Raw genomic sequence first — 7,729 nt, 5'->3', positions numbered from 1 at the left:
GACTGGAGGTAAAGTTTATACTTCCAATGACAGCTGCGGGTTCAAACTGTCATTTTACCGGCAGTGATGATTTATGATTTTACCGTCGATCAGAAGTGGTGTTTGCCGCGCTGTTATGCACATGATAGCGTGACAAGTACCCGGTGTTCGGGGGGAATGAACCTGAACAATAAGACAGACTTCCTGGTGAAGTCTGTGTTCGGTGTCCATGCCCGAACGGTAGGGTCGGGTTCACTCATCTCTACTCTCAATTAATTCATCTAGGGGTGCAGTAATCATATTGACAGCACAAGTAGGTCACATAATTTTATACTATTGGGCAGTGAAGAAAAAAAGTTACATTTTTACCACAAAAATTTTGTTTTAGCCCCAGATTTTACATTTTCCTATGAAAATGACACACCTTCTTTCTCTCTCTCTGTTTTTTCTTTCTCTCTCTGTTCTTTCTTTTTCTCTGTCTTTCTTTCTCTGTTCTTTCTTCCTTTCTTCCCCTCTTTCTCTCTCTGTTCTTTCTTTCTCTCTGTTCTTTCTTTTTTCCCCTCTTTCTTTCTCTCTGTTCTTTCCTCTTTCTTTCTTTCTTTCTTTCTTTCTCTGTTCTTTCTTTCCTTCTTTTTTCTCTCTCTGTTCTTTCTTTCCCCTCTTTCTCTCTCTCTGTTCTTTCCCCTCTTCCTTTCTCTCTCTCTGTTCTTCCTTTCTCTCTCTCTGTTCTTTCTTTCTCTCTGTTCTTTCTTTCTCTCTCTGTTCTTTCTTTCTCTCTCTGTTCTTTCTCTCTCTCTCTCTGTTCTTTCTCTCTCTCTCTCTGTTCTTTCTCTCTCTCTGTTCTTTCTTTCTCTCTCTCTCTCTCCTTTCTTTCTTTCTTTCTCTCTCTCTCTCTGTTTTTTCATTTTTCTCTCTGTTCTTTTCCCTCTTCCTTTCTCTCTGTTCTTCCTTTCTCTCTCTCTGTTCTTTCTTTCTCTCTCTGTTCTTCCTTTCTCTGTTCCTTCTTTCTTTCTCTCTCTCTCTCCTTTCTTTCTTTCATTCTCTCTCTCTCTGTTCTTTTTTTTTTCTCTCTCTCTGTTCTTTCTTTCTTTTCCTCAGTACCAGCCACTGTGCCCATAATGCCAGCCACTGTGCCCTCAGTACCAGTCAGTGTGATAAGCAGTGCTAAATGGGTGCAGTTGGGTCATGGATATGGGTGTGACTAGTTGTGAAATGGGTGTGACTGGGCATGGCCTAAAATTTTCTGTGTGCCCGACCATGGCTTGCCCCCTCTAGTTTTGGTCCTGGGAACACCCATGATCACAGGCGATTAAAAGATTGTATCTGCACCAAAATGGTATCATTAAAACATGCGCTCGGCGCACAATAAATAAGCCCTCACCCAACCCGAGATCATGAAAAATGGAGACGCCACGGGTTTCAGAAAATAGCCCTTTTTTTTTTTTAAAACAAAGTTTGGAATTTTTTTTCACCACTTAGATAAAAAAGAACCTAAACATGTTTGGTGTCTATAAACTCGTCATGACATGGAGAATCATATTGGCAGGTCAGTTTTAGCATTTAGTGAACATAGTAAAAAAGCAAAACAAAAACAACTGTGGGATTGCACAGATTTTTCCATTTCACCGCACTTGGAATTTTTTTTCCCGTTTTCCAGTACACGATATGTTAACCCCTTTACATCCAAGGGTGATTTGCATTTTAATGACCAGGCCAATTTTTACAACTCTGACCAGTCAGCCCAACTGGCAACGCAGCATCAGTAACCAAGGGTGATATCATAGAGGTCACCTGTGGTCACAGAGCTCCGTTCCATGTCAGGCTGAGCTGCAGTGACTTCGGTGAGATCCCCGCTGATCACAGCTTAGCCCAGCTGGGAAAGGAGTTCAGTGACCGAAGGTAACCTCTATGATGTCACCCTGTGAGGCGCCAGGTTTCTGCGTCTGCTCTGCAGGAATCTAGAGCCTCACATTCTGCGGTCTTTCTACTACAGAGGAGATTACTTTGCAGCAGACCGCTCCAGAGACTAAGTCCCTCTGTGCTCCTACTGGGCATGCTCACGAGACGATCTCCCATTGGAGATCGGGAGTCATGTGCCCAGGTCCTGTTCCAGATCTCATTGGTCCATCTCGGAGATCTGGAAGGTCCCGCATGGCTATTAAAAGCGTGCATGGCCGTTCCGCCATGCGCTAGTATAGACTATGCTATGTGTGAATGGTGACGAGTGTATGACTCTGGTGACTGACTCATTTGAAACCCCTTCCCTCTGATATTACGCATGGTGATAGGGACTTAGTTTAGTAGTCAGCACCAGTCAGTGGCAAGCCTTATGCCACTGTGCTCACCGCACCGCTACGCTAGCGTCCGACATCGCGCTTTCCTTCCAGCCTTGTCGTCGAGCGGCAGTGTCCTACGCCGCGCTGCAGTTGCAGCCCCCCTTGGCGCTCACAGTAGCGGCGCTGCGCACACGGTAGGTCTAGAAGGACACAGCTCCTCTGTCTTTGGGCCTGCTCCTGTGACCATATACCAAGTATGCATTTTGACTGAACTCTGTGACACTAACAGGTTCAGTGCTCTTTGTGTTGCGGCGTCTCTGTGTGTGAACAGAGCCCGCTCTGCGCACTACGGGTGAAGTTGAACCCATGCGCATTATACCGCCATATTGCTCCTGCCATCACTCAGCAGCGGTTGTAACACCTACTGCACGGTTGACCCTGAGTGGTGAACGCACTTTATTATCATTTTTATTTAGTGCGTTCTGCTGTTCCTAACTCACCCCCAGTCACTGACGCTGCATTCCCAGCTGCTCATTCACCAGTGGTTTTCAGCCGGGACGGTCGCATCTTGGCACTGTACAGATTGAAAACTATATATCCCCCAGACATTGATTACGGCATGGGACACAACGTCGGACAGGTATGGTATGTTGTTGCTCCTTAATTTTATTTTTATTACAGGAGATTGAGGGCTTCGCATGGATTAGGCGTGGTTGTAAATATGGTTTAATTGACATTAATAAGATTCTGTCATTTTTTTCAAATAAAGGACTTTATTCTGGGTGTCTGTGTTTATTTACAATACAACTATAGGATTATTGACACCTCACCATTACTAACCCCACAAATATTACCCCACTTGTCACCACTACAGGGCAAGTGGGAAGAGCCAGGCAAAGAGCCATAATTGGGGCATCTAATAGATGTGCCTTTTCTGGGCAGCTGCGGACTGCTATTTTTAGGCTGGGGGGGTCATTATCCATGGCCCCTTACTAGCCTGAGAGTACCAGCCCCCAATTGTTTGCTTTAGCAAGGCTGGTTGTCAAAAATAGGTGGGACCCCACGCCGTTTTTTAAATTATTTAAATTAAAAAAACACTGTGGGACCCTTCTATTATTGATAACCAGCCTTGCTGAAGCTGACAACTGAGGGTTGCAGCCCCCAGCTGTGAGTTTTGTCTGGCTGGTTATCAAAAATAGGGGGGGAACCCACGCTGTTTTTTTTTTTAATTACCGTATTTATTTACAGCTCCGGAGCGGCAAATGAATACTTCAATCTGCCGCTCCTGCTGTCACTGCTATTAGCAGCAGCAGCAGCAGGGGTAGGCTGATGGGAGTAATAGTCACATCAGCCACCGCCTGCTGTCTCTTTTATTACTTAAATGTAACTCTTATCATTCTCCCCTGCTTGCGCCGATCGCCGGCAGAGCAGGGGAGAATGATGAGACACGTGTTCAGCACCCAGCGTCGGGGAACAGCGCATACAGTAACGCTTCTTCCCTAGCCCGTGTCCTTGTGGTACTGATGTGGCACACGCATGCAATACGTGTGCCGCAAGTATTACACACATGGACACTGACATCTCCAGTACCAAAAATATCAGGACGTGTGAAAGAGGCCTTATAGTGGGTTTTTATGCTTGGCTGCTGTCACACACTAAAAGATGCTTTTTACTGCAAAATATAGTTTTTGCATCACCATATTTTGAGAGCTATAATTTCTCCATATTTTGGCCCACAGAGTCATGTGTGGTCTATTTTTTTGTGAGATGAGTTGAAGGTTTTTCTTGGTACTATTTTCAGGCACATGACTCTTTTTTCTGTTCCGATTTTTGGGAGACAGAATGAGCCAAAACCAGCAATTCATGAATTTCTTTTTTTGGGAGGGTTTATACTGTTCCGTGTGCGGTAAAATTGATAAGGCAGTTTTAGTCTTTGGGTCAGTACGATTACAGAGATACCTCATTTATATTTTTTTATGTTTTGGGGATTTTATATAATAAAAACTATTTTATAGAAAAAAATTATAATTTTTGCATCACTTTATTCTGAGAGCTATAACTTTTTATTTTTCTGCTGATAAAGCTGTATGGCAGCTCATTTTGTAAGGGGCAAGATGAAGCTTTCAGCAGTACCATGTTTATTTATATCTTTTTGATCGCGTGTTATTCCACATTTTGTTCAGCGGTATGATGATAAAGCATTGTTTTTTTGTCTTTTTTTATGGTGTTCACTAAAGGGGTTACTAGTGGGACAGTCTTATAGGTCAGGTCGTTGCGAACACGGCGATACCAAATATGTTTACTTTTATTTTTTAGATTTTTTTTCATTCAAATATTTATTTAGTGATAGAATATATATTGATTTTTTTTTATTATTTTTGATTTTTTTTAAAAATATTTTTACAATTTAATCTTTTTTTTTACTTTTTCCTAACTTTTACACTTTGTCCCACTATGGGACAAACATTTTTTTGCAGTCCGATCGCTTCTATAGCATGCAGATGAAGCAGCATCTGCATGATATAGAAGCTGTCAGTGCTGCATTGACAGGGAGACTTGCTGATCATGCTCTGCGCATGATCAGCAGGTTTACTAGCTCAGGTGAACTGGATGTCATCATGTCGACATCTGCTCACCATGGCAACGATCGGGATCTCGCAGTATTTCGGGGGTTAAAGTGCTGGGGCACCTAGAGCCGGATGTCAGCTGTCGGTGATTGGCCGCGCATCCACGTGAGCGCGACCAATCGTGATGACGTAATATTCCGTCCATGGTCAAATTGGCCCAGGGCACATGGAAGAAATATTACGTGTGATGTCAGAAAGGGGCTAAAACCAATGATGTGGTTCAAAAGTACAACTTGTCCCACAAAAAACAAGCCCCAACATGGCCATATTGACCGAAAAATAAACAAGTTCTGGGAAGAAGGTGAGCGAAAAATGAAAACGCAAAAACGAAAATACCTCCGGTCATGTATGTGTTAACATCAGCCAGAAGATTCCGTGATATTCAGGCTTTTTCTATAGCTCTGGCAGAGCGGAATTATTCCATCGAGGAAAGGGAGTAGCTAGCGATGAAGTTGGCCTTTTCGGAGTGTCTCCTGGAGGGGGCTCGCCACCCATTCCAGGTGTTCACCAACCACAAGAACTTGGTGTACTTGCAAACGGCCCAGCGGTTGTACTCTCGCCAGGCCAGATGGTCCCTGTTCTTCTCCCGGTTCCATTTTACCCTACATTTTCTCTCCGGGGAGAACGTCAGAGCCGATGCTCTTTCTCGCTTCGTGGTGTCATCGGAGGAGGAGCCTCAGCTGATTGTACCATCCGAGAGCCTGAGGACCGTGGCTCCGGTCGCCCTTGAGTCAGTCCCTCCAGGCAAGACATTTGTCCCTGCCTGTTGAGTTCATTCTCTGGTTCACCAGTTGTGAGTTCCCCTTCTGGACTCCCTCTGGTGGTGCGGCTGGTTTGATCGGTGGAGATCTGCCACCTGAGAATGAGGATGACGATTGGATCTCAGGATTCTCAGATTGGATTTAAGACAGCCGACGCCCTATTCAGTTGCTGGTGATTCCTTCTGGCTTGTCAGCTCTTGGATTTCAGCTTTGTTCCAGTCATCTAAAGCTAAGATTTTCTGCTAATGTTCACACTTGATTTTGTTGGTCTGTTCAGTTTTTTGTGTGGTCTGCCAGCCCCGGCTGGGGGCTGAGCTGAATTTCCACTCTTATTTATCAGTATTTTGCCAATTGGCTTTTTGTCCCTTACTAGTTCGGTCTCTTTTTGCTCTGTCTCAGAATATTTCAGAGTGCTGATATAGTTGGAGAAGTCTAGAGACTTCAGGGTTAATTTTGCTATCAGAAATGTTGGACATTATTTTTGTAGGGTTTTTTTGCAGGTTGCAGACAGTGTCTTCCCTTTCCTTTCCTGTCTAGTTAGTTTGGGCCCCATCATTTGCTCAGCCTATTTTCCTGCCTGTGTTTGTGCCTTCATCTTGTTTCACCGTCAATACATGTGTCCGGGGGCTATCTATTCCTTTGGGGTCTGCTCTGGGGAAGTTAATTTTCCCTTTTCTTGCTAATGTAGTCCTCCGGCCGTGACGAGGCGCCTAGGTTCATCGTAGGCACGCTCCACGGCTACTGCTAGTTGTGTGGTAAGATCAGGGATCTGCAATCTGCATAGTTACCAACCACTCTGGTTTTCTGTGGCTTAGCTTGTTTTGCTTTTTTCTCCTCGGTGACCCATTCATAACACCTGCCCATCTGCGACCGGAGGTCCTCTCTTGGGGTCACTCATCCAGGGTGGGTGGACATTTTGGGACAAAACGGACCTCTGAGCTTCTGGTGAGGACGTACTGGTGGCTGCATATGGACCGTGACATCAGGGACTATGTTCAGGCATGCGTCTCTTGCACCCAGAATAAGTCTCCTCGCAGCAGCCCGCTGGGCTACTTTACCCCCTGGCGGTAGCAGACAGGCCCTGGGAGATGGTCGGTATGGACTTCGTGATGGGACTGCCCAAGTCCAGTGGCAGCACGGTCATTTGGGTTGTCACCAACTATTTCTCTAAGATGGTGCACCTGGTACCGCTCTCCCGGTTACCTTCTGCATGGGGCCTGGCAGCGTTGTTCATTAAGCATGTTTTCCGCCTGCACGGTATGCCGGACAAGATTGTCAGTGACCGGAGTCCCCAGTTTGCGTCTCAGTTCTGGAGACAGCTCTGTAGCCTGCTCAGCCTTGAGCTAAATCTCTCCTCGGTCTATTATCCTGAGATGAACGGGTTGGTGGGGAGAGCCAACCAGACCCTAGTCACATATCTATTACATTTTGTTTCGGCCAGGCAGGATGACTGGGCATCTTTGCTGCCATGAGCGGAGTTTGCTTTGAACAATGCTGTGGCCGATTCCACTGGTCAGACCCCATCTTCCTTAATTGCGGCCAGCATCCGCGCATTCCTGTGCCCATGCCCGTGTCGTCCACTAACTCTAGGGTGGCAGACTGGGCAATGGATGCACGTGACATTTGGGAGCGCATTCAGGATGCCATACGGGCCTCCAAGGAGAGAATGAGGTCTTCCGTTGACGCACACCGGCATGCCACTCCCAACTTTGCTCCCGGTGACTTGGTTTGGCTCTCCGCTCATAACATCAGGCTGCGGCTTGAGTCCACTAAGTTCGCGCCTCGCTTTATAGGTCCCTTCAAGGTCCTTGAGCAAGTTAACCCTTTGGTCTACCATCTGGCCCTTCCTCCACACCTGGGTATCACTGACACCTTCCACGTGTCCCTCCTTAAGCCCGTTCACATGTCCCGGTTTTCGGAGTCACCTACCGGGACATCAAGCTTGTCCTCAGACTAGTACGAGGTGAATGCCATCGTGGGGTGTAAGGTGGTACAGGGCAAAAAATTTTATCTAGTGGACTGGAAGGGTCATGGCCCAGAGGATAGGACCTGGGAACCATATTCATGCTCCCTTGCTCATTGCGGC

The sequence above is a fragment of the Dendrobates tinctorius genome, unplaced genomic scaffold, assembly GCF_039654945.1.
Source record: "Dendrobates tinctorius isolate UK_male_01 unplaced genomic scaffold, ASM3965494v1 ptg000022l, whole genome shotgun sequence".
NCBI classification, from domain to species: Eukaryota; Metazoa; Chordata; class Amphibia; order Anura; family Dendrobatidae; genus Dendrobates; species Dendrobates tinctorius.
Note: the sequence above shows the minus strand (reverse complement) of the source record.